The sequence below is a fragment of the Delphinapterus leucas genome, chromosome 9 (genome assembly GCF_059928025.1).
Source record: "Delphinapterus leucas isolate spDelLeu-1000000601 "Yukka" chromosome 9, BTC_Dleu_Yukka2, whole genome shotgun sequence".
NCBI classification, from domain to species: domain Eukaryota; kingdom Metazoa; phylum Chordata; class Mammalia; order Artiodactyla; family Monodontidae; genus Delphinapterus; species Delphinapterus leucas.
Window position 1 is genome coordinate 11,417,680 of NC_143137.1, and position 22,788 is coordinate 11,440,467.

Below are 22,788 nucleotides of genomic sequence, written 5' to 3' on the forward strand. Positions count from 1 at the left end.
GACCTAATGAAACTTAAAAGCTTTTGCACAGCAAAGGAAACCATAAACAAGACGAAAAGACAACCGTCAGAATGGGACAAAATATCTGCTAATGAAGCAACTGACGAAGGATTAATCTGCAAAACATACAAGCAACTCATGCAGCTCAATATCAAAAAAACAAACACCCAATCCAAAACTGGGCAGAAGACCTAAACGGACATTTCTCCAAAGAAGATATACAGATTGCCAACTAACACCTGAAAGAATGCTCAACATCATTAATCATTAGAGAAATGCAAATCAAAACTACAATGCGATATCATCTCACACCGGTCAGAATGGCCATCATCAAAAAATCTACAAACAATAAATGCTGGAGAGGGTGTGGAGAAAAGGGAACCCTCTTGCACTGTTGGTAGGAATGTAAACTGATACAGCCACTATGGAGAACAGTATGGAGGTTCCTTAAAAAACTAAAAATAGAACTTCCTTATGACTCAGCAATCCCACTACTGGGCATATACCCTGAGAAAACCATAATTCAAAAAGAGTCATGTACCAAAATGTTCATTGCAGCTCTATTTACAACAGCCAGGACATGGAAGCAACCTAAGTGTCCATCATCAGATGAATGGATAAAGAAGATGTGGCACATATATACAATGGAATATTACTCAGCCATAAAAAGGAACGGAACTGAGTTATTTGTAGTGAGGTGGATAGACCTTACAGACTGTCATACAGAGTGAAGTAAGTCAGAAAGAGAAAAACAAATACTGTATGCTGACACATATATATGGAATCTAGAAAAAAAAAAGAAAGAGAAAAAAAATGGTCAGATGAACCTAGGGGCAAGACGGGAATAAAGATGCAGACCTACTAGAGAATGGACTTGAGGATACGGGGAGGGGGAAGGGTAAGCTGGGACAAAGTGAGAGTGGCATGGACATATATACACTACCAAACGTAAAATAGATAGCTAGTGGGAAGCAGCCGCATAGCACAGGGAGATCAGCTTGGTGCTTTGTGACCACTTAGAGGGGTGGGATAGGGAGGGTTGGGAGGGTGGGAGATGCAAGAGGGAAGAGATATGGGGACATATGTATAACTGATTCACTTTGTTATAAAGCAGAAACTAACACACCGTTGTAAAACTATTATACTCCAATAAAGATGTTAAAAAAAAAACAACCCTGGAGTAAATGTAGGTATTTAGAGAAAAATGAGGAAGTCTGATTGCCGTCCTCAGGCTCTCAAAATGATTCCATAAAATGGATCAAGACTAAATTAGAGAAGGGAGAAATTATAGTGTTTTCCCTCGTAGTCCCAAATGCAGACACAGGACATCATGGCACTGAAACACATCACCCACATAGCAATTCACGGGAATAGTCACCCATGCAAAAATGGAAAAAAAAGAAAAAGGAATGATGACACTAATAGTCACATTACATGTACGTATACCCCTGGGGTCAAGTAGGGATGAAAATGAAAAAGTCCAAGAAACTGGGAAGGAGACCGGCTAGATTACAAATAAGCTTGGACAAGAGGGTAAAGTCGGATGCTTTTCTGATTAATCTGGGACTACTTAAAATGTTCTGGGCTTCCTGGGATGGTGGGAGAGATATAATCTACAAAGAACATCGTTCATCACCTCAGTTCTTCTTCCTTATTGCTTCCTTCAGGTTGGATGCAGTCTGGATACCCCATCATGTGCCACGTGCAGTCAGTGCCTGTGTTCCTTGATGAGACGATCATAAGATCCAAAGGCATCTGGGGTCTCTTCCACGAGATGGGCCGCAACTTGAAGCATTCTGGATGGATTATCCATCCTCATACCAGTGGGGCCATGTGCAACCTCTGGTCAGTCTATGCGAGTGAGACAGTGCTGGACATCCCCGGGAATCAGGCCCACTCTCGTCTGAGTCCTCAAAATCGGGAGCAGAGGATCAAAATGCACATGGACAAGGGAACCCCCCTGAGTGACTGGAACATGTGGATGGCTCTGGAAACGTATCTGCAGGTACAGAGCAGAAATGGAGGGAAACGGGGACCACACTACAACTCCTTCAACACCGCCACCAGCCATGGGTGCACTGCCTCCCCTGGACATGGGAGACGGCTGCATGGTGGTGTCTCTCTGTGGCTCAGGTTTTACATGTCTAAAGTGGATAATGATATGTGTCCTACTCCTCCCCTCCACCTCAGAACTTTGTGGAAATAAATGAAAGTGGGTGGAATCATTGTGAAAAGTATAGCACGATAACACAGTTCTGGCCATGAAAACTTGAGGTAGACTCGCAGCTTTGCCAAATACAAAATTGAGTGGTTTCTCCTGAGTTATCTTTATAGTTCAGAAGACAAGAACATCACCTCACTACAACAATGCATTACGAGGACACAGGCTGGGGAAAGTGACCTGGTAGCAAGTTTCTCAAAATGGTATCTTCTTACTCAAACCCCGAGTGTGGATAAGTCCTAGTTCCATTATAAAATAAGTAACATGTGCAGTGTTTTTCAGCTTTTCAAAGCCTTCCCTTCCATTTCCCCCATCTAATCCTTGCCAGCCTCATGAAACACACTAAGGACGTATTATCACAATCCTCATTTGGCAAGTGCAGAAGCTGAAGGTTAAAGGGCATAAGCAGTCTGTCATCGACCTTAAAACTGAGAGAAAGGGGAAGACCTAGAACTCAGGTTTGGTGTTCTGACTCCAGACCCCCGCGCCTTTGGCACTACCGCACGCCGTCTCTGGATGTTCACGATTCCAAAGATTCCGAGATTACTTCAGGCCGCACAATAAATTTGGACTGTTCCATTTTCCTTAGCAATAACTAATCTGTCTGAGCACATGCGTGAAAGAGTCAGTGTCCCAGAAGCTTGACCTGCAAGTTCAATTCAAAGCCCTTGGGGGCAGACTCCCTTCACTGCTCTCTACCTGGACTTCCATAGCTCTGGGGCTGGATTCAGGCCAGGCGGCCACCTCCCTGACCCCTCGCCTTCCATTCCCACCACATGGTCAAAATTCAAGTCCCGGGCGCCTGTCATCCAAGCTATTCCAATAGCCTCTTCACTAGTCTCCCTGCTTCTATCCATGATCCCAACTGACCTGTCTTCTAAAGGTGCTGACAAAAAAACATACATTTCAGCTACTAAAACTTCAGTAACTCCCTGGTGCCTCCAGGTAGAATGCCACACTCTTTAGTAACTGGCTCTGCCTTTTCCTCCTGCCTCGAGATCCAGATTCTTGCCTTCTTACTCATTCGCCAGCAAATCCAAACTGTTTACAGTTTTCAGAACACATTGCCATGGTCCATGTTTCTGTACATTTGCAAATATTGCTCTTTCTCACCGAAATAGTTTTGCCTTCTTTATATACCAAGAAAACTGTCCGTCTTTCAAAATCAGACCATTGTCACCTTCTCCAAGAAGCCTTCCCTGAATATGTTCCTTTGAGATATTAGTTACTTGCTCCCCCATGTCACAATTGTGTTGAAATGACCCCAGGTTGTCAGTTATTTAATTCAATTCAATTAATTAAAATTTAATTTAACTTAATAAGTTGATTATAATTAGTATTAGATATCTCCTAATGGCTCAGTCTGTGATCTCAGCTGAGCAATAATGAAAGAATGATAGTGGTGTTGGCTGAGACATTCTACTTTAACTTGTCTTCAAGGCAGTGCTTCTCCAGGGTCAGAGATTCCTAAATGATGGACCAGGATCGTGTCCTTTCTAGCTCTCAAGTTCTATAATCCCGACTATCCATTTCAGAGGGCCTTCCAGGAACTGACTGAGTACACATCTCTCCCTATGTCTGAGTTCATCCTAGCTCTACCCACACAAAAAAAATGCATTCTTTTTACACATCTGCCTGTCTCCATAAGGCAATGTGGCAGACTTACTAAGAGTCGAGTCTTCAACAAAGAACAAAAATATCTTTACATCTGGGTGGTGTCTGTGTTTTCAAGTGGAAGGATTCCACTTTTCAGCTACACAAGATGATCCTCACCTATGTCAGATTAAAATCTTTATCTACCACTAAGCTTAGGAGAAAAATAATAATACTAAAAGTAACTACCATTTATTAGAGACCAAGTAAAGTGCAAGCACAGACTCCATCTCTGAGACTGGAGTGAGGCAGAATAAGATATGACACCAGTCACTGGAATGAGCATATGAGAGAATGGAGAAGGAGAGAGCCACTGTTGAGAATTAAATCAGTGTTAAAAGATAGCTTACAACTAAGCATTATCATGTAATTTTATGTGAGTATGGGGGGGGGCGTGGCTTTTGTAGTCCAGACACCTCATTCTGCCCCTTCCTTCTCTTCCCAGCTCCAGGAGGCCTTTGGGTGGGAGGCATTTGTCCAGCTCTTTCCTGAGTACCAGACCCTCTCTGGCATCCCCAAAGACAACACTGGCAAGATGAATCTGTGGTGAAGAAGTTCTCTGAAAAGGTGCAGAAGAATCTGACTCCTTCCTTTGAGGCCTGGGGCTGGCCTGTCCAGAAGAAAGTGGCTGATAGCCTGCCCTGTCTGCCTGAGTGGCAAGAAAATCCCATGAAATCATATGCACACTACAGAAAGGAGTGAAGAATTGTAGAAATGTTCACTTTAAAACAGATCATTGGATATAACAGATCTAATCCTCACATAATCAACCCAAATTTCAGCTTTATTTTTTTTCTCAGTCTTGTTCAGAATATCCTAATTCATTTGCAACATAGAGATTAAATTAGTGATTTTTCAAAACTAGTAATTTGCATAACTCAACCATGTTTTCTCTAGTTTTATTTTTTAATCTTAAGAGATTTCTTTCTTGATTTGTTTAGTGTTTTACATTTGCTTTACTGGGTGACAGGAACTGCTCAGACCCAAAGACTTAACCCCAGGAATGTCTTTCCTTGGATCCCTTTAGAGCACCTTTCTCTTTATCCTAAAATTATTTCATACGTTTCACAAATATCTTTTGTCTGCATGGTTTGAACACAGTAGTTGGTCAACAGATACTTGATGAAAATGAATAATAGGGGCTTTCCCGGTGGCGCAGTGGTTGAGAGTCCGCCTGCCAATGCAGGAGACATGGGTTCGAGCCCTGGTCCAGGAGGATCCCACATGCCGTGGAGCAACTAAGCCCGTGCGCCACAACTACTGAGTCTGCGCTCTAGAGCCCGTGAGCCACAACTACTGAAGCCCGCGCGCCTGGAGCCCATGCTCCGCAACGAGAGAGGCCACCGCAGTGAGAAGCCTGTGCACCGCAACTAGAGAAAGCCCCCGTGCAGCAACGAAGACCCAATGCAGCCAAAAATAAGTAACTAAATTTTAAAAATAAATATAAATAAATAATAAGAAGAAAAAGAAAATGAATAATAACAACTACATGATAGAGAACTCACTGTGTGCCAGCCAGCAAGTGCTTTAACTGGACCAAGTCATTTCCTGATTGCAGCGACCCTGAGTTAGGAACTATTACAGGTCCTGTTCCAAGTAGGAAAACGTGTTCCTGGAAATTACAGCTCTAACGTTATAATAGGTTAAACTTCATGAAGATATATTTCATATGCATAGGGGAGGGGGTGCTGATTTACTACTTCACAAAATTCTTTAGCATTATTCCTGCAGCATAGAGGACCACGCACATCCATTTCATCTCTACAGATGGGAGCTGCCACACGGCCTACCAAACACCCCATGTGGTTCCTTTGGGAAATGATCAAACAATTTGCTGACAATTCAAAACCTGTAATCTGAGAAAATTTGATGTTAGTGTCAGAAAGATAGACCACGGCAAGCAAACGAAAGAAATACTGGCTTGATAAAAAGAAACGAAACTGAGTTATCTGTAGTGACATGGATGGACCTAGAGTCTGTCACACTGAGTGAAGTAAGTCAGAAAGAGAAAAACAAATACCGTATGCTAACACATACATATGGAATCTAAAAAAAAAGAAAAAAAATAGTTCTGATGAACCTAGGGGCAGGACAGGAATAAAGACGCAGATGTAGAGAATGGATTTGAGGACACAGGGAGGGGGAAGGGTAAGCTGGGACAAAGTGAGAGAGTGGCATGGACATACATACACTACCAAATGTAAAACAGATAGCTAGTGGGAAGCAGCTGCATCGCACAGGGAGATCAGCTCGGTGCTTTGTGTCCACCTAGAGGGGTGGGATAGGGAGACGCAAGAGGGAGGAGATATGGGGATATATGTATACATAAAGCTGATTCACTTTGTCATACAGCAGAAACTAACACACCACTGTAAAGCAATTATACTCCAATAAAGATGTTAAAAAAAAAAAAAGAAATATTGCCTTGTTCCATGCATATCAATGAAACCTTTGCAAGGCACGTGGTTGCGTTTTGGTCAGTATCTTCTGTGCTGGAGGATTAATGCTGCTGCAAATCCGTGCTGAGTGGAGTACTGCTAAGCCATGTATGCATATATAATCTTCACTGGCACACAAGGATGCTTAAATTTCAAAGTGACAAACTAACAAGTGGCAGAGCAAGGATTAACTGTAAGAACAGTTAATTTGGATTAACTGTAAGAACATATGATCATAGCTACTCTTCCTCTAGTTACAGGAGCCAAATGTAAGCTCAAAGGAGAAAAATACATAAATGCGCCTTTCTTTAGTGGACTTACTCACTTTTTCATCTGTTCTATGAAGCTTCCTCTTGAGAGCTGCCTCTACCTTCTCCATGATTGGAATGGGGTTGTCAATCAAGGGACCACAGCATTCCCATCATAAGAGCTGGCACAAGACCATGGACAACCAGAGTACTCCATCCTCTGGACCTAGTGACTGGATTGCAGATGTTCACATGACTTAAGTAGAACCAGGCAGTGTCCTTTTTTGATAAGTAATAAAGTCACTGGTGAGGAAGAACAATTTTTTTTCTGAGATCACAGGTTCCATGAGCCATTTAAGCCAGGAGCTGCCTTGTAATATCATCTTTGCATAAAGAGAGGCTGACGGACAATGAAACCCACACAAAGAAAAACAATGACAAAGACAAAGATCTATATCCTTAAGGACATTGTTCAAGAATCTAGATCTAGTAGTGCTGCAAGCTCCATGGCAACACCCAGACTCTTCTGTTCCTTGAATCAATAAATTGCTTCCTTTTGCTTCTGCCAGTTTGAGCTGAGTTCCTGTTACCTGTCATCAGAAATGTCCAAATAAAATTTTTCCCCTTTTTAAGTCCTCTCCAGTTTGCTATTGGAGCAATGTGACTCCTGCCTTTTCTCAGGAAGGATTTACCTGGAATAGACCCTCCTGCTTTCACATCCCTCTCCTCTACTCACAGTGGGCAGCTGCAGTATAACATGAGTTGAGACAGTGGTAACACAAGCCAGTTTTCCACTGATGGTAAAGATAACCAACAGTCACCAAAGCCTTCGCCTCTAGAATTCCATGATTCTGAAACCATACACTCTTGTTTTTAAAGGCACCTCTGGACAGAGAGGCTAGACAAAGAATTTGGGTTTTATTTTCCAGCTTTGGAAAGACAGGAATCTGGTCGGAAAGGCTGACAATGGTTCTTTGTCTTCTCTTTTGGGTCTCAATCTAAAAGTCATTTTTTAGAGGAAACGCCATGCCCAGCTGTGTCCTGACCATGCACGCTGCTTACCAGCAGCCACACCACCCATGCTTCACTCAATACTTCTCATCACATTCACATTTAATGTGTGTTTAATGTTCTCTTCCCTCACCAGACTGCACACTTCATGAAGGCAAGGCTGCCGTCTATATTTCTCAGACTTTATCCCCAATAAATAGCACAGTTCCTGACGCATCGAAAGTTTTTTATGGATAGGTATTTGCTGGCTGACAAGACTGATTAAGGACTCCCAACGCCTGTCCACAATGAATATCTTATAGAGCTCTATGATATTTGCTGAAATTCAAAGAAATTCTTCCATTATTCTAGAAGGAAGCAGTAATATGACTTTAGCCTTTCCTCTATTTTTTTACAACTCATACCCGGCTACAAAAATTTTGGTCATATTTGTGGTCAGACTGGATGAGTGGGAACTTTCCATTGGTCTCCTCCCAACCACTCATATATTCAAGATTCAGTACTTATGAGAATGTTTGTTTTTAGCAAAATTTTTGTGGGGAATGAAGATGGAAACTTTCAAGGGATGTAATCATTTTTAAAATAAATTTCTTAGGTCTTGACATTTTATGGTCTCTGTCTTCACTTCTTCGCATACCTGTTTCTTTTCTCTCTTCACTTGAACTTCAAGTCAACATTAATTTTGGAGAGGTTTTTCTTTTCTCTGAATCATCACTCCCACTAGTCCTGATATATGCTGTTAAATTCTGGATCAAGGGCATTCCTCTAAGTCAGGATGATCCCCAAATCTTTTTATATCATCAACCAAAGTAATCCCGTCCTTTCCTGTCTGTCCTCAAGATGGCACACTGAGCACAGGCTCCAGCCTCTTTCGACTCCTGGCCCTAGATTACTAGGAAGACCAGATCTTTTCTAAAATTCTAACACAGCAGCCCCTAAAAGATCCAGGGAGATGGTATCACATGGTAAAAGAAAACCAAGAACCTGCTCAGTGCAAAGTGCTTTACAGAGAGGAGTGACCACAGGAATTCTCCAAATCCAGAGAAGGTAGCTTGGGGGAACAGATCCATCTCAAGAATGCAAGAATGATGCATTTATAGTATACCTAATACGTTCGCTGAATTTACAGATCGTAAGAGAAAAACTTTACAATCGTGACAAAAAATAGTTTGAAAAATTCAAGACACAGTCGTGATTAAACATTTTGTAAGACAGTGAAGTAGAAACTTCCTATAACAAGTAGTATATGCACCAGAAACCTTTAGCAAGCATTATACTCAGTAGTTAAAAAGCAGAAGCACTCACATTACACTCAAGAATGTGAAAAGAATGTTCACTCTTAGTGCTACCTTCAGCATATCCTTGGAGGTCTTTATTAACGCATTTGGACAAGAAAAACAGACTGCAAAGGAAGGGGAAAACAGTCATTATTTTCAGAAAATATGACCCTCTATATTTTGGGATTGTATATAATAGTGATGAAGAGTGATGAAGTGGATGTGATGGGGACAGGTAAAGAGAGATCGAGGATGACACCTAGGCTCTTGGCTTGAGCCCTCAGTGGGTTTTGTTTTGTTTTGTTTTAATTTTTTGTTGAAATATAGTTGATTTACAATATCGTGTTAGTTTCAAGTTTACTGCACACCAATTTAGAGATAGGTGATAGATAGGTAGGTAGGTAGATAGATTGATAGATAGATTCTTTTTCAGGTCCTTTTCCCTTGTAGGTCATTACAAAATATTGAGTATAGTTCCCTGTGCAATAGAGTAGGTCCTTGTTGGTTACCTATTTTATATATAGTAGTGTGTATATATACATTAATCCCAACCTCCTAATCTATCCCTCCCCCCAGCCCCCTTTCTGCTTTGGTAACCATAAGTTTGCTTTTTACGTCTGTTTTGGAAAGAAGTTCATTTGTATCTTTTTTTTTTAAGATTCCACATAAAAGTGATATTATATATTTGTCTTTCTCCATCTGGTTTCCTTCACTTAGTATGGAAATCTCTAGGTCCATCCATGTTGCTGCAAATGAGCCCTCAGTGTTTTTCATACCTTTAACTGAGATGATGGGAAATGAGAGTATGGGGTTAAGAGAAAACATGAAATAGTTTGATATATGAGTCTAGACTTTAGAGCTTTGGAGTACAAAATTAAGAGGAGTTATTAGATAGGCAGTTTGATAGATGAGTCTAGACTTCAGAGCAGAGGTCCAGTGTGAAGATATAAATTTAGAACTCATTAGAATATAGACGGTATTCAAAGCTTTAGGCCACACTGAATTCCTTAAGAAAAAGAACACTAGTACGCTGCAAGCCACTATTTTAGTGAAAGCAAATGAGATTGGGAAAGACTAGCTTTTGGTGAGATAAGAAGAAAGCCCAAATTTATTACAGTGTCACAGAACTGTGGAGAAGAAAATAGTTTTTTATAGCAAAGAAGGGGGGAGATGTCAACAGTTCATGTTGCTGAATGCTCGTGAAAAAGTCACGTGAAACGAGCGTGGAGACAATTTTGGGGTCGGTCCTTGTGGGTGGTGGCTGAGTCAGAAAACAGGTCGAGGAGAATGGGAGGTGAGGGATTTGAGACAACCCATATTCGAAACACTTTTGACACGTTTTTCTTGGTATGGAAGCAAAGAAAAAGAGTGATAACTAGAGGGATAAAGGACTAAGAAAAATTTGTTTTTGAAGATAATGAAATACTAGAGAATATTTCTACAATGAAGATGTGAATAATCCAGTATGGAGCGAGAAATTTTGACACGTGCTTGAAAGGGGGGGGGAAGTAAATTAAATTTAGTTTTATAGGAAATTATGAAGTAGTTCTCAAGTAAAAGGAAAGAGATTAGATAGAACATGATCCGTAAGTCAGCCTAAGTGATCTTCTATTAATTCAATTGGATTTGGATTTTGTTATATGCTTGACGTTTAAGAGACTAATGTGTAAAAGATAGTTTTTCTTTTACAGATATCTAATTAGCTCAGAGATTATTTTCATTATAGTAAAATATCTGGGAGCTTTCCCCCTAATCATAGCACCTTACTTCCCAATATATCTTTGGGTATCTAGGATAAACCTATGTTAACAAAATATTTATTAATTCATACCTAGAAACCTTCTATGGATGAAAAAGTGGAAATCTGACTAAATTTATACAGATTGCCTATTTGGTCTCAACTCAATTATATTCAATTTTAAACAGACTTTTTAGAGTTTTGGGTTTTTTTCTTTTTTGGCTGCTCAGCATTAGGACCCTCATTTTGTTTGGGGTCTTCTCAAATAGTCCAAGTCACCGTGTAAGACAAGGTTCTTCTTCACAACACACGTGCTAAAAATGCCAGATACATATATATTTCCCCTCAACCCTGTAGCTAGTAGTTGACACACGGGGAGTGTAAAGTATGGAATTAATTCTGTTGGTGGCATCCAGTGACCAGTGACCACAGCAGCCACATGTCAACCAAACTCTTCTTGTGGCATAATTTTTGCTGCTCTTCCAAACATCTAAATTTTGGTGCCTAGGGTATTCAGGCCCAGTTCTCCATATATAACATTAGTCATGAGAAGTACCCAAATTACTTCTAGTAAATTTCCTTCCTGCAAAATTTAGCCAAGGCTTTCTTTTCTGTTGCTATCCAGCCAAGATCCCCAAGTGCTATACTAGATATACCCACAACTGTAGGATCCCCAGGCCAACTTCACAGCCTCTTCCTCCAAGAATTCCACCCAAATCTTCGAGTCTCTGGAAGCCCAAATAGTAACTACATTTTCCCCTTTGCATTAGGTCCTGCATTTGGCTCCCAATGATCAAAGTCCTGGGCACCTAAAGTTGGTTTTCGAGTTAGGCAGAGAGAAGAGAGAAAGAATGAGTACAAGAACATGTACATGCAGAGTACACATCCCTGGAAAATATAATTCATTTCCTTTTTATCTTTCCCCAATGGCTAACCAGTGCATTGCACATAAATTTTCAGTAAATATTTGTTGAATAAGTAAATCCATTAAAAAATGAGTAAACAGTACAGAATCATGGAGACAGAGCTGAAATAAGGGTCAGAAAACAAAGCATTCTCTTCTTTTCTCTACTACCTTGAGGTACTCTCTGGACATCATTTTCCTTATTTGTAAAATAAAGAGGCAAAATAGCTCAGATTACCTTTCAGCTCAGAAATTCTTTGATTTGGGAATAAATATACTGAAGATTGGATACTAGAACTCTGTTGTGTGCAAGTTTTTTTAAAGAGGATTCTTCCTTTGGTGAGGAAAAAATGGGGTTATATATCTCATTTATTTTCCCCAGCACTCAGCACTCAGAATAAGTGTAGGTTTCAATAATTAGTAAAATGGTACATGCCAGTGTGTCAAGTTTGAGCACAGCAGCACGAGTTCCCACAGGAAGATGCCGAGTTCCTGCCATGAGCTATACTGCAATGTCTATGGGGAGGGTAAGCCAAGCAAACCCATATTCCCACAGCATTTCCTAAGACTACCTTTTCCTTCTCAGAGTTAGACTCACTGATGCAAATTGCCCAGCTGGGTTTTAACTGAAGCTCTGCACTCACTTTCCCTCGTGTTTTTCTATGTGTACGCTTCTCCTCCCTTAGTTACTTCTCTCCTTCCCCCTAAGTCCCTCCACACAGGCCCATGGTGAAGAGAGCTGACAATAATGAGGCCCCAGAACTGGCTCAAAGCCCGCTGTAAAACTTTTAAAATTAAACCCTCGAGATTTTAAGAGTTGTGATTAGAATGCATGATTTGAAGTGAACTAACATCACCCTGCCATCCAGCTGGCATGGTCCTCTGTCCACGGGTCTGCTGGGCTCTGGTGCTAACGCCCTGGCAGAGACAGCTGTTTCCTGCCATCCACTGTCCTGCCCTGAAAGTGGTCAAAGTCTTCCTTAAACCTTTGGGAAGTGCCCCAGATTTTCTTCTTGTTGAACAATTAGGATGTGTTTGATTTTCCACTATTAGCATCAGTTGCTCTGATGAGTGTCTATGGGTATAAGGCTTTGTATTTGTGAAGATTTCCTCAAAATAGATTCCTAGAAGTGAAATTAGAGGTGAAAAGGCCAAAATGTATTTAGGACTCAATATGGATGTCAAATTCCCTTCCTTTCACTCGTTCATACAAGCAAATATGTAATAAGCATCTTTAGTGCCAGGCACTCTTCTAGGTGCTGGAATATGGCTGTGAACAGATAGACAAGGCTTCTAATCTCATGCAATACCTAATCTACGGGTTAAGGAAGACAATAAACAAGAAATAAAAAATACATAGTGTAATTATAAATGGTAACTAATGTTATAAAAATACATAAAATGGAATGATAGGGACTTGGCTTTTTTCCTTCTTTTGAACCCCCATACAATTTATCAGCAGGTATGGTCAGCCTTACCTACTAGATAGAAGCAGAATTCATCACTTCTCACCATCTTTGTTGTTATCTTCCTAACGCAAGTCACCACCCCCTTTTGCCTGGACCTTTGCAATACCTTCCTTTGCCCCATCTTCCCTGTGTTCTACTCTCCCCACAGCAGTCTGAGTCTTTTAGCATGTAAGTCTAAAAGATCACGTAACTCAGCTGCAACAGCACTTCAGTAGCTTCCCCTTTCTCTTGAGTAAAATCCAGTAATTGCCAAGGCCTGTAAAGCAGTCCATGGCCTAGACTCTACGACCTCTCTGCTCCCATCTCTACCACTCTCCTCCCGCAATGTTCTCCTCTCTAGCTCCTTGATCCTGCCTCAGGGCCTTTGCACTTGCTCTTTCCCCTGTTTAGAATACTCATTCCCCAGCTATTTCTCATTTCTTCATTTCTCTTTTAAGAGAAATAGTCACTAATTCTGCCAAATAAAATAGCCTGGCATCCCATGTCTTTCTCGTTTATCCTGCTTTACTTTTCGTCATTGCATTTATTACCACTTGACATACTTATTTATACATTCTGTTTATTAACTACTTTAGCCACTAAGATAGAAATATCATAGGTAAAGGACTGCTGTATTCACATTACCTAAATTGATACCTGGGTTCAGTGTTTGTCAAATGGATATATAAACCACCACATGCAAAGTATCAATATATTCATTAATGGCTCTGTTTCAACCTCTCAATAGATTTCTAGGGATATGCTGTTGGACTAGATAATGTATCTTATCTTGTTTTTTTGTTTTTATCAATGACATGGATCAAGAAATAGTAACCAGTTTCACGAAGTGTGGTATACATGACCTGTGAACAGAATAATCTTCAGCAAAGTTTCTCAAATTGTAGATCACTAACCATTAGCGGTCAGTGAATATAGTTAGCAGGCTGTGAACAGATTTTTCTTAACAAAAGAGAATATAGCCAGGTTGGAACCGAAGGGAATTAAATTAGGGAAAAATGAAATTTATCACACGTAATACAAGAAAGTTTGTTGTAATTATATGTATGTAGGCTTTTTGTACCCATATCAAGATATGATGTAAAGAGTATTTCTTATAAGTCACAATTTAAGTTTTAAACACAGTGACCTAGAGTGTTGATTCATGGAAATTGTTCCAGAATTCCCAGGAAATAATATAAATAGCAACAGATAAAAAATGGAAAAACACTGAAAGAATCAATGAACCAAAGAGCTGGTTCCGTTGGAAAAAAATTAAAAATTATTAAATGACTAGGTATATCGACAAAGATAAAAAAAGAGAAAAGATATAAATTACCAATTAGAGGAACAAAGGAGGGGACATCATTGCAGATCCTACAGACATTTATAACTATAAAGGTGAAATGGATATGAAGAAATATATAGATTCAATAATCTAATATGTATTTTAGAAATAGAATATGTGGTTAAAAAACCTTCCAAGAAGAGCTCTTCGGGCCAGACTGCTGTACCATCAAGTTTTCTCAAACATTTCAAAAAATAATACCAATTCTACACAAATTTTTTCCAGAAAATAAAAAAGGAGGGAATGCTATCCAACTCATTTTATGAGGCTGGCATTACTTGATATTAAAAACAGATATTACTAGAAAACTACAGACCAAATATCCCTCACAACAAAAGATCCAAAACTCTTCAATAAAATACTAGCAATTGCAAACCAACAATATGTAAAAAAAAGACATCCCGATGAAGTGAGGTTTGTCTCAGCATGCAAGGATAGCTGAACATTCCAAAGTTAACGAATTAATTCACCACATCAGTACACAAAAGAAGGAAAAAATCATATGCTCATTCCAAGAGATGCAGAAAATCGTTTGACAGAATTCACCATCTATTCACAAAAAAAAAACCTCTCAGGGAGTTAATAACAGAATGGAAATTCTTAAAACTAAGGAAGAACATCTACAAAATGGCCTGTTAACATCATAGTTAATGGTGAAAGATCGAATGTTTTACCCCTAAGATCAGGAACAAGGCTAGGAGGTCCACTCTCACCACTCTTATTTGACATCATACTGGAAGTTCTACTCATTGCAATAAGTAGATATAAATAAGAGACTTGAAGACATGAAGACATACAGTTTGCAATGGGAGAAATAAAAATGTTTCTCTTCACAGATGACGTGGTTGTATACTGAGAAAATCCCGAAGAATTTACAAGGAAGCTAATAGAGCTAGAAGATAAGTTTAGCAAGGTCAATGGATATTAGGCCAATATAAGTTCAATTTACTTATAGTGTAAAATCAATCATGTTTCTGTATATATTCTATATATTACCCATGGAAACTGGAAAATTGCAAACAGCAACGTTGTAATAACACCAAAAAATACAAAATAATTTGGTGCACTGTAACACAAAAACTTTAGCAAAATATGTTTATGATCTCTGTACTGAAAACTCCAAAAAAGTGGTGAAAGAAATCAAAGACCTAAACAAATAGGAGATTTACCTTGTTCATGAGTCGAAAGTCTTGATGTTGCTATGATGTCAATTCCCCATCAACTGTTTTATAGATTCTATGCAATCCTAATGTTACAGTGGGATATTTTTTGTACAAATTGAGAAGCTGGTTCTAAAATTTACATTGAAAAAAGATCAAAAGAACTGCAAGAGCTGAAACAATTTTGAAAAAGACAAACCTGGAGGACTACCTCATATCAAGGCATACTATAAAACTGCATTAATCAAGACAGTGTAGTGTTGGTGGAAGGACAGACACATAAATCAATGTAAAAGCGTAGAATTCAGATATAGACTCACACATAAATGATCAACTTATTTTTCACAAGGATGTAAAGGGAACTTGATGAAGACTGCATAATCTTGTCATATAACATTGAGATTTGTGGTTGTTTGTTACATAGCAATAGCTGACTGAAACACAAATTGAAACATAGATGTGAGGTACTGCCATAACAAAAACTTGGAATATGTGGCATTAGCTTTAGGCTATAAGAAGACTGTTGGTGGAAGCTGAAAAAATGCTGGTGTGTATTATATAGAGGCAAGACATTTGGCATAAATTGTGACTGTGATAATTTGTAAGACAGAAACTGTCACTAACAAAATTTATAACATTGGGCTTCCCTGGTGGCGCAGTGGTTGAGAGTCTGCCTGCCGATGCAGGGGACACGGGTTCGTGCCCCGGTCCGGGAAGATCCCACGTGCCGCGGAGCGGCTGGGCGCGTGAGCCATGGCTGCTGAACCTGCGCGTCTGGAGCCTGTGCTCCGCGGCGGGAGAGGCCACAACAGTGAGAGGCCCGCGTACCGGAAAAAAAAAAAAAAAAAAAAAAAATTCCTTACCAAAATTACAACATTAAGCAAAGATGTTTTGTAGAAGAATGTTGAAAGATGAGCTGACTGCTACTAGCTACATTATTGAGGTGCTGCCTAAAAGAGCTGAACTGAGGAAAGAACTGGTCAGTTTGCAAGAATTTAGAGAAAATTTAGTGAGTTGGAAATGTGCAGGGTTGGGTAATGAAGCAGCTTCTCACCAAATCAAAGTTATGGCAACTTTTACACAGCCTTAGAGTAATGACAAAATCTAGTGTGAAATTACTGAAACATTATCAGAAGCTAATAAAATTGACTGGAAGCCCATAGAATCAGATTTGAAACCAACAGTAAGAAAAGTCGTGTCAACTACAACTTGGCACCTGCCACCTCCCTCTACAAGGATTAAAGCACGTGCTGCTGCAACTGCTGCTTTTCAACAGCCCTGAAAGGGGTTCAGGGTGCAGAGCAGAAGTGAGGCGCCTCTGGGAGAAACTGGCGGAACAGGTCTTCAGATAGATATTTTCAGGGGCCCATTTTATGATCCCAATTCTTGCATCTCCTCATATCTAGAAAAGCGCTAAAACCTTTCATGGTGATGACTGCTCCTCATGACTAGCAAACACCTTCTGCAAACAATATGTGCTTGATTGCGTGTACTCCCCCTCCACCAAAATCACAAATATATACTGACCTTCCCCCCACCTCTTCGGAGCAGCTGTTCAGAGCTATCTGAAATGCTGTCTCCCAGGCTATATTACTCATTTTGCCCCAAATAAAACTTAACTAGAAACTCTCACATTGTGCATTTTTTAAAGTCAGCAGTCATTTCTGAAATCTAGAAGGCAAGAAAACCAGAAGTTGTCTAATAGAAGAAGAAATCTAGTTAGGATGCCATGGATGGGATGGACGAATGGCAAGTATCTTCAGACTTGTCTTACATCTTCTGAAGACTGAAATCTTAAGGGGAAGAATCAGTCTGGCTCAGCATGGGCCACATGCCCAGCCCCTGACTGGAGACAGCAGGACCAGTGGTTATTGTTTCATCTGACTATGAAGGAGTTAAATCCTAAAACCAAATCTGGCTGCTGTCAGGAAGGAAAACAAATGAAAAAAACAAAAACAAAACTATCTTCCATGCTTGGCAACCACACATGCCCTGCAGAAGACGGTGCAAGTGCTTCTCAAGAAACATCCATTTATGCATGAGATTTACCTCTTCTCCCTCTCATACCTCACTGAAATGACAATTAAGGAATTACAAAAGGTGTAAATCTTCAAGGCGATCAAGAAAACAGGAGCGGTGATGAGAGCAACGCAATTTTAGTCTTTGCAAAACCAACTGATGGGTAACCAACTTAGCGGATCAAGGGAAACAGAAACCAAGCTGGAAATATAGTAGCTCTTAAAGGCTAGATTTATGCTGCAGATTACTAGAAAGTCTCTGGAATTGGGGAAGAGTCGGGATTTGAAAGCTGAAGAAATAAGGTCTGGTTAAAAAGTCTGCACAAAAGCAGTGAGATCCATACAGTCAGTGAGCTGCCCCTACTCTACCCCAGGTGAAGATGAAGAGGTTGAACTAGAGGAACTCTGTACTCAGGGACTCCATACACATCCGAGAACAGGGGTAGTTTACAGACACTGAGTGAGGCTTCTTCCCCATTTCACCCTCAAACCCCTTTCACCCGAGATGTTGGCAGCCAGACTTATACCCTACCAGCTAGAGATATGTGAATTTCTTTCTGAGTATACTGACAAGTCAGTAGAAGAAATTTATGATCGTGACATTGAGAGGTCCCCTGTCGAAGTAGCGGAGGCACCACTCAGTTGCTGAAGCCTACCAACCAGCAAGAATTGTCTGTACATATTGTGCTTCTAAACAGTTTTATTGACTCATAAATATGACAGAAAGCTAGGGAGCACCAGTCATTTTAAAAACCTCTAACATTAGAGAAAATATGCACACAAAAAATTCTCAGGAGAAAGAAAATTATTACAAAATATATATAATGCATCTCCCCAGAGAAATTACAAAAGATATTCCATCTATCAAGTGAAAACAAATAGAACATCACGTCACACGAGAAAAAGAAACAACAGAGAATAAAATGCTCTTTAAAATCAGAACTTTGACAGTAGAAATGAAAAATTCAATGAAAGTTTAGGAAGATATTCAAGAAAATCTCCCTTATATAAGTAAAGGAAAAGACATACAGGAAAAACTAGAGAAAAATCATACCTGAAAAAAAAGAAAGAGGAGTGGTCCAGAGGGTCCTGAACAGAAGTTCCAAAAAGAAAGAACAAAGAAAGTGAAGAATATTATCTAACACATAATAAATGAGTATTCCTAGAAGCGAAAGCCTTGAGTTTCAAGACTGAACCCACTGAAGTACTCACGATTCAATTTTAAAATGACCCACCCACAGGCACAGTGCCATGATATGTCAGGTTATTCTGGACAAACAGAGGACACAAAATGTTTTCAGAGAGAAAGACGGAAATAGGTTATATGAAAAGGGCTGAGATTCAGAATGGGATTGGACTTCTCAAAAGCAACACTGGAGGCCAGAAACAATAGAATGATCCTTCACAATTCTGAGGAATAATGATTTTCAGCACAAAATCTTATACCCATCCAAAGTATGAATCCATTGTGTGGACAGATAGACATTAACAGATGTTAAAGACAACAACAACTTTATTTTCTCATATTCCTTATATTAAGGAAGTTTGTAGGGGGATATTTTCCAACAAATAAGGGAATAAATGAGAGAGAGAAAAATCGGGCATCCAGGAAACAGGGACCCCAGAGAAAGTGAAGGTAATCTCCAGGATGTGCATAAAGGGCCATGAATGCGAGGAAGACAGATGTACATACAGTGAGCAAAGACCAACCAGCCACGCTGGAGCAGTAGTTTTCCACTCCAGGGGGGACGTCTCCATGACAATGGTGAAACTGACATATTGCTGATATGTTTAAAGGTACTCAGAGCTTTACACTATTGGCTCAGTGCTCTGGGGTGAAGTACTAATAGCTACATAGAAAGCTAAGCAAACAAACAAAAATGAGGTAATTATTAACTCTAGGGGAAATGAAAGTTTTACAAGAAAGGAAATTTAATAATTGGTGATAATAGTGTAATCTACGGCTCATCCATGAATACTCTTAACATAATTACAATAATGGATACAGTGAATATTGTTCTATACCAAGATAATGATGTAATTATTCTATGGGGAAAGGAAGTATGTGTGTTTGTCTTGTGTGTGTTTGTGTCGGGGAGGAGTGTAAGAAAGCCAAATTCCCATCTTCCACAATAGAAAGTTGAGAAATACGTAAAACTAAAAAAAAAAAAAGAAAAAAAAATATCAACCAATAATAGACTAAGATACTGAGGAGCAGAAGCCAGAGGCAGACAGGGGCAGAGGAGGGGAAATGCTGTTTTCAGTCTTACATAACTATTTTTTAACTTTAATAAAAATAAAACTCCAGCAAAAACAGAAGTGCTTTTTCCTGCCAGGGGCTTGAGGGTGAGGTAGGGTATGTGGTAAGATTCATGAAGCAAGCTTACAAGGGGTCATCTAGCCAAAAGTAAGTGGAGGTAGCAGACTTGCCAGCCATCACTCCTGAAGCCACAGAGCCACGCCTTGTGAGGGCTCTTCTGGAAGGCTAAGGGCCCTGCTGCGAAGCCTTCAGAGAGCGAGACAAAGGGCAGGAGAACGCTCCAGGTGAGACCACAGAAAGGAGCTGGGAAGATGTTGCCCTGCGGCCAGTAGTCGAAGACAAAAATATCTCTCTGTATTCTGGAATCAGTAACAAGACTGAATTTTAGATTCAATCCTACCTAGAGGCCGTCTACATTCAAGAGATACATCCCCTGAGAGCACGCAGAGGTTCCGTCCTCAAGGAAAAGAATGAGGGCCGTGCACTGCTGTTGTTCTGTGGTAAAAGCATCAGGACTAACAAGGAGATAATAACACAGGAGGTCTAGTGAGGACTCACTGTGCCATGCGCTGTACTCACCGCTGCACAGAACGAGCACTTTGCACCCTGTCCGTAACCCTATAAATTGGCATATGGAGAACACTGACTGAGCCTCAGGTATCGGGGCTAATATTCTAGTAAACCCGCAGAACAGCTCTCTGGCACACGTATGATTGCTATTATCCCAGTATTATACATGGGGAAACAGAGAAACAGAAAAGTCCATCATTTTCCCAACAGCACACAGCTAATGAGAGGCCGAGTCGGGATTCAAAGTGTGTGATTCCAAAGCCTGTACATGGCCTCCTCACACACAATACTAGTCTAAAGCAACAGATGAAAAAACTGGGGCTTGGAGAATTTAAGTAACAGCCAAGGGCACACAGCCACACAGAGTGGGGTCAGCCTCAAACCCAGGCTTCTCAGAGCCCTGGGCCCACCCCGCATTGCTCTGCCTCCGTAACAGAGAATCCAGTAGACTTAAGAAAAGCCACCACCCTTTGTCACAGGACTAATACAGTGACTGTGAACACACTAATTAATGGTGGCGATGGAGAGTACAGAGGTATAAAGAACAGGGATGAGCAGTAAAAATCTCCAGACCTTGGGAATGTGGGTTGTTGAATGGATTATCCACCCTCTAGGAAACCTCCTCTCCCTTCTAACACTAGAACTGTGGCCCAAGGTAAAAGGCAGACTCTGAAGCCAGCCCGCTCCCTGCGAATCCTGACCCTGCTACTAACCAGCAGTGTGAACCTGGGCAAGTCACTTCACTGCTTTGGGCTTCAGTTCCCTCATCTGCAAAAGCCTGATAAGCCTAGGGCTGTCTCTAAGGACCAAATGACTCAGTCAGTATGAGGAGAGCTTATGATAGAGCCTGGCACACAGTAAGTGCTGGAGAGTTCATTATTATTGTTGTATTCTTATTATCGAAGGACCCCCATAAGTATTCTCTGCTCCAAACTCTGAGACCAATTCTGACTGCTGCCAGCCTTGCTCTTGCTAATGCTGAGCTCTTGGCATTCCAAGGGAGTGGCTGTCCTTATCTTCCACCCCAGGCCTGCTGCTGAGATTTCTTCCCTCACATAGTGCACCCAGGGGCTGGCCCCCACCTGCCCCGGATTCCCAATGCGTAGATCTCTAATAATTGCTAACAGAATTCCTTGTTACAAACTATTTGCCCACTCTTACCCTACGTTACCTCCCCCATACCAGTTCAGTTCCTCAGATCCTGGCACTTTTTGTGTGTGAGTGGCTGTGTTGGGTCTTTGTTGCTGCGCACAGGCTTTCTCTAGTTGCGGCGAGCTGGGACTACTCCTCATTGCGGTGTGCGGGATTCTCATTGCGGTGGCTTCTCTTGTTGCGGAGCACAGGCTCTAGGCACGCGGGCTTTAGTAGTTGTGGCGCATGGGCTTAGCTGCTCCGCGGCATGTGGGATCTTCCCGGACCAGGGCTCGAACCCGTGTCCCCTGCATTGGCAGGCCAATTCTTTTATTTTTTAACATCTTTATTGGAGTATAATTGCTTTACAATGGGGTGTGTTAGTTTCTGCTTTATAACAAAGTGAATCAGTTATACATATGCTCCCATATCTCTTCCCTCTTGCGGCTCCCTCACTCCCACCCTCCCTATCACACCCCTCCAGGCGGTCACAAAGCACCAAGCTGATCTCCCTGTGCTATGCGGCTGCTTCCCACTAGCTATCTACCTTACGTTTGGTAGTGTATATATGTCCATGCCTCTCTCTCGCTTTATCACAGCTTACCCTTCCCGCTCCCCATATCCTCAAGTCCATTCTCTAGTAGGTCTGTGTCTTTATTCCTGTCTTACCCCTAGGTTCTTCATGACATTGTTTTTTCTTAAATTCCATATATATGTGTTAGCATACGGTATTTGTCTTTCTCTTTCTGACTTACTTCACTCTGTATGACAGACTCTAGGTCTATCCACCTCATTACAAATAGCTCAATTTCGTTTCTTTTTATGGCTGAGTAATATTCCATTGTATATATGTGCCACATCTTCCTTATCCATTCATCCGATGAAGGACACTTAGGTTGTTTCCCTCCGGGCTACTGTAAATAGAGCTGCAATGAACATTTTGGTACATGACTCTTTTTGAATTATGGTTTTCTCAGGGTATATGTCCAGTAGTGGGATTGCTGGGTCATATGGTAGTTCTATTTGTAGTTTTTTAAGGAACCTCCATACTGTTCTCCATAGTGGCTGAAACAATTCACATTCCCACCAGCAGTGCAAGAGTGTTCCCTTCTCTCCACACCCTCTCCAGCATTTATTGTTTCTAGATTTTTTGATGATGGCCATTCTGACTGGTGTGAGGTGATACCTCATTGTAGTTTTGATTTGCATTTCTCTAATGATTAGTGATGTTGAGCATTCTTTCATGTGTCTGTTGGCAATCTGTATATCTTCTTTGGAGAAATGTCTATTTAGGTCTTCTGCCCATTTCTGGATTGCGTTGTTTGTTTTTTTGATATTGAGCTGCATGAGCTGCTTGTAAATTTTG

The 22,788-nt window shown here is 40.7% G+C and overlaps 1 long non-coding RNA gene across 2 annotated transcripts in view; it reads right to left on the bottom strand.

The window, feature by feature from the left end:
- Positions 1-22,788, bottom strand: part of LOC149748346 (uncharacterized) — a 93,831-nt gene that overhangs the window by 15,676 nt on the left and 55,367 nt on the right. Inside the window, exon 2 of one of the 2 annotated variants that reach the window (XR_016394263.1) lies at positions 1,637-1,999. This is a non-coding gene — a long non-coding RNA (uncharacterized LOC149748346). Of the gene's footprint in view, positions 1-1,636; positions 22,588-22,788 lie in introns of those variants that run through there. The other variant, XR_016394262.1, reaches the window with a different exon arrangement.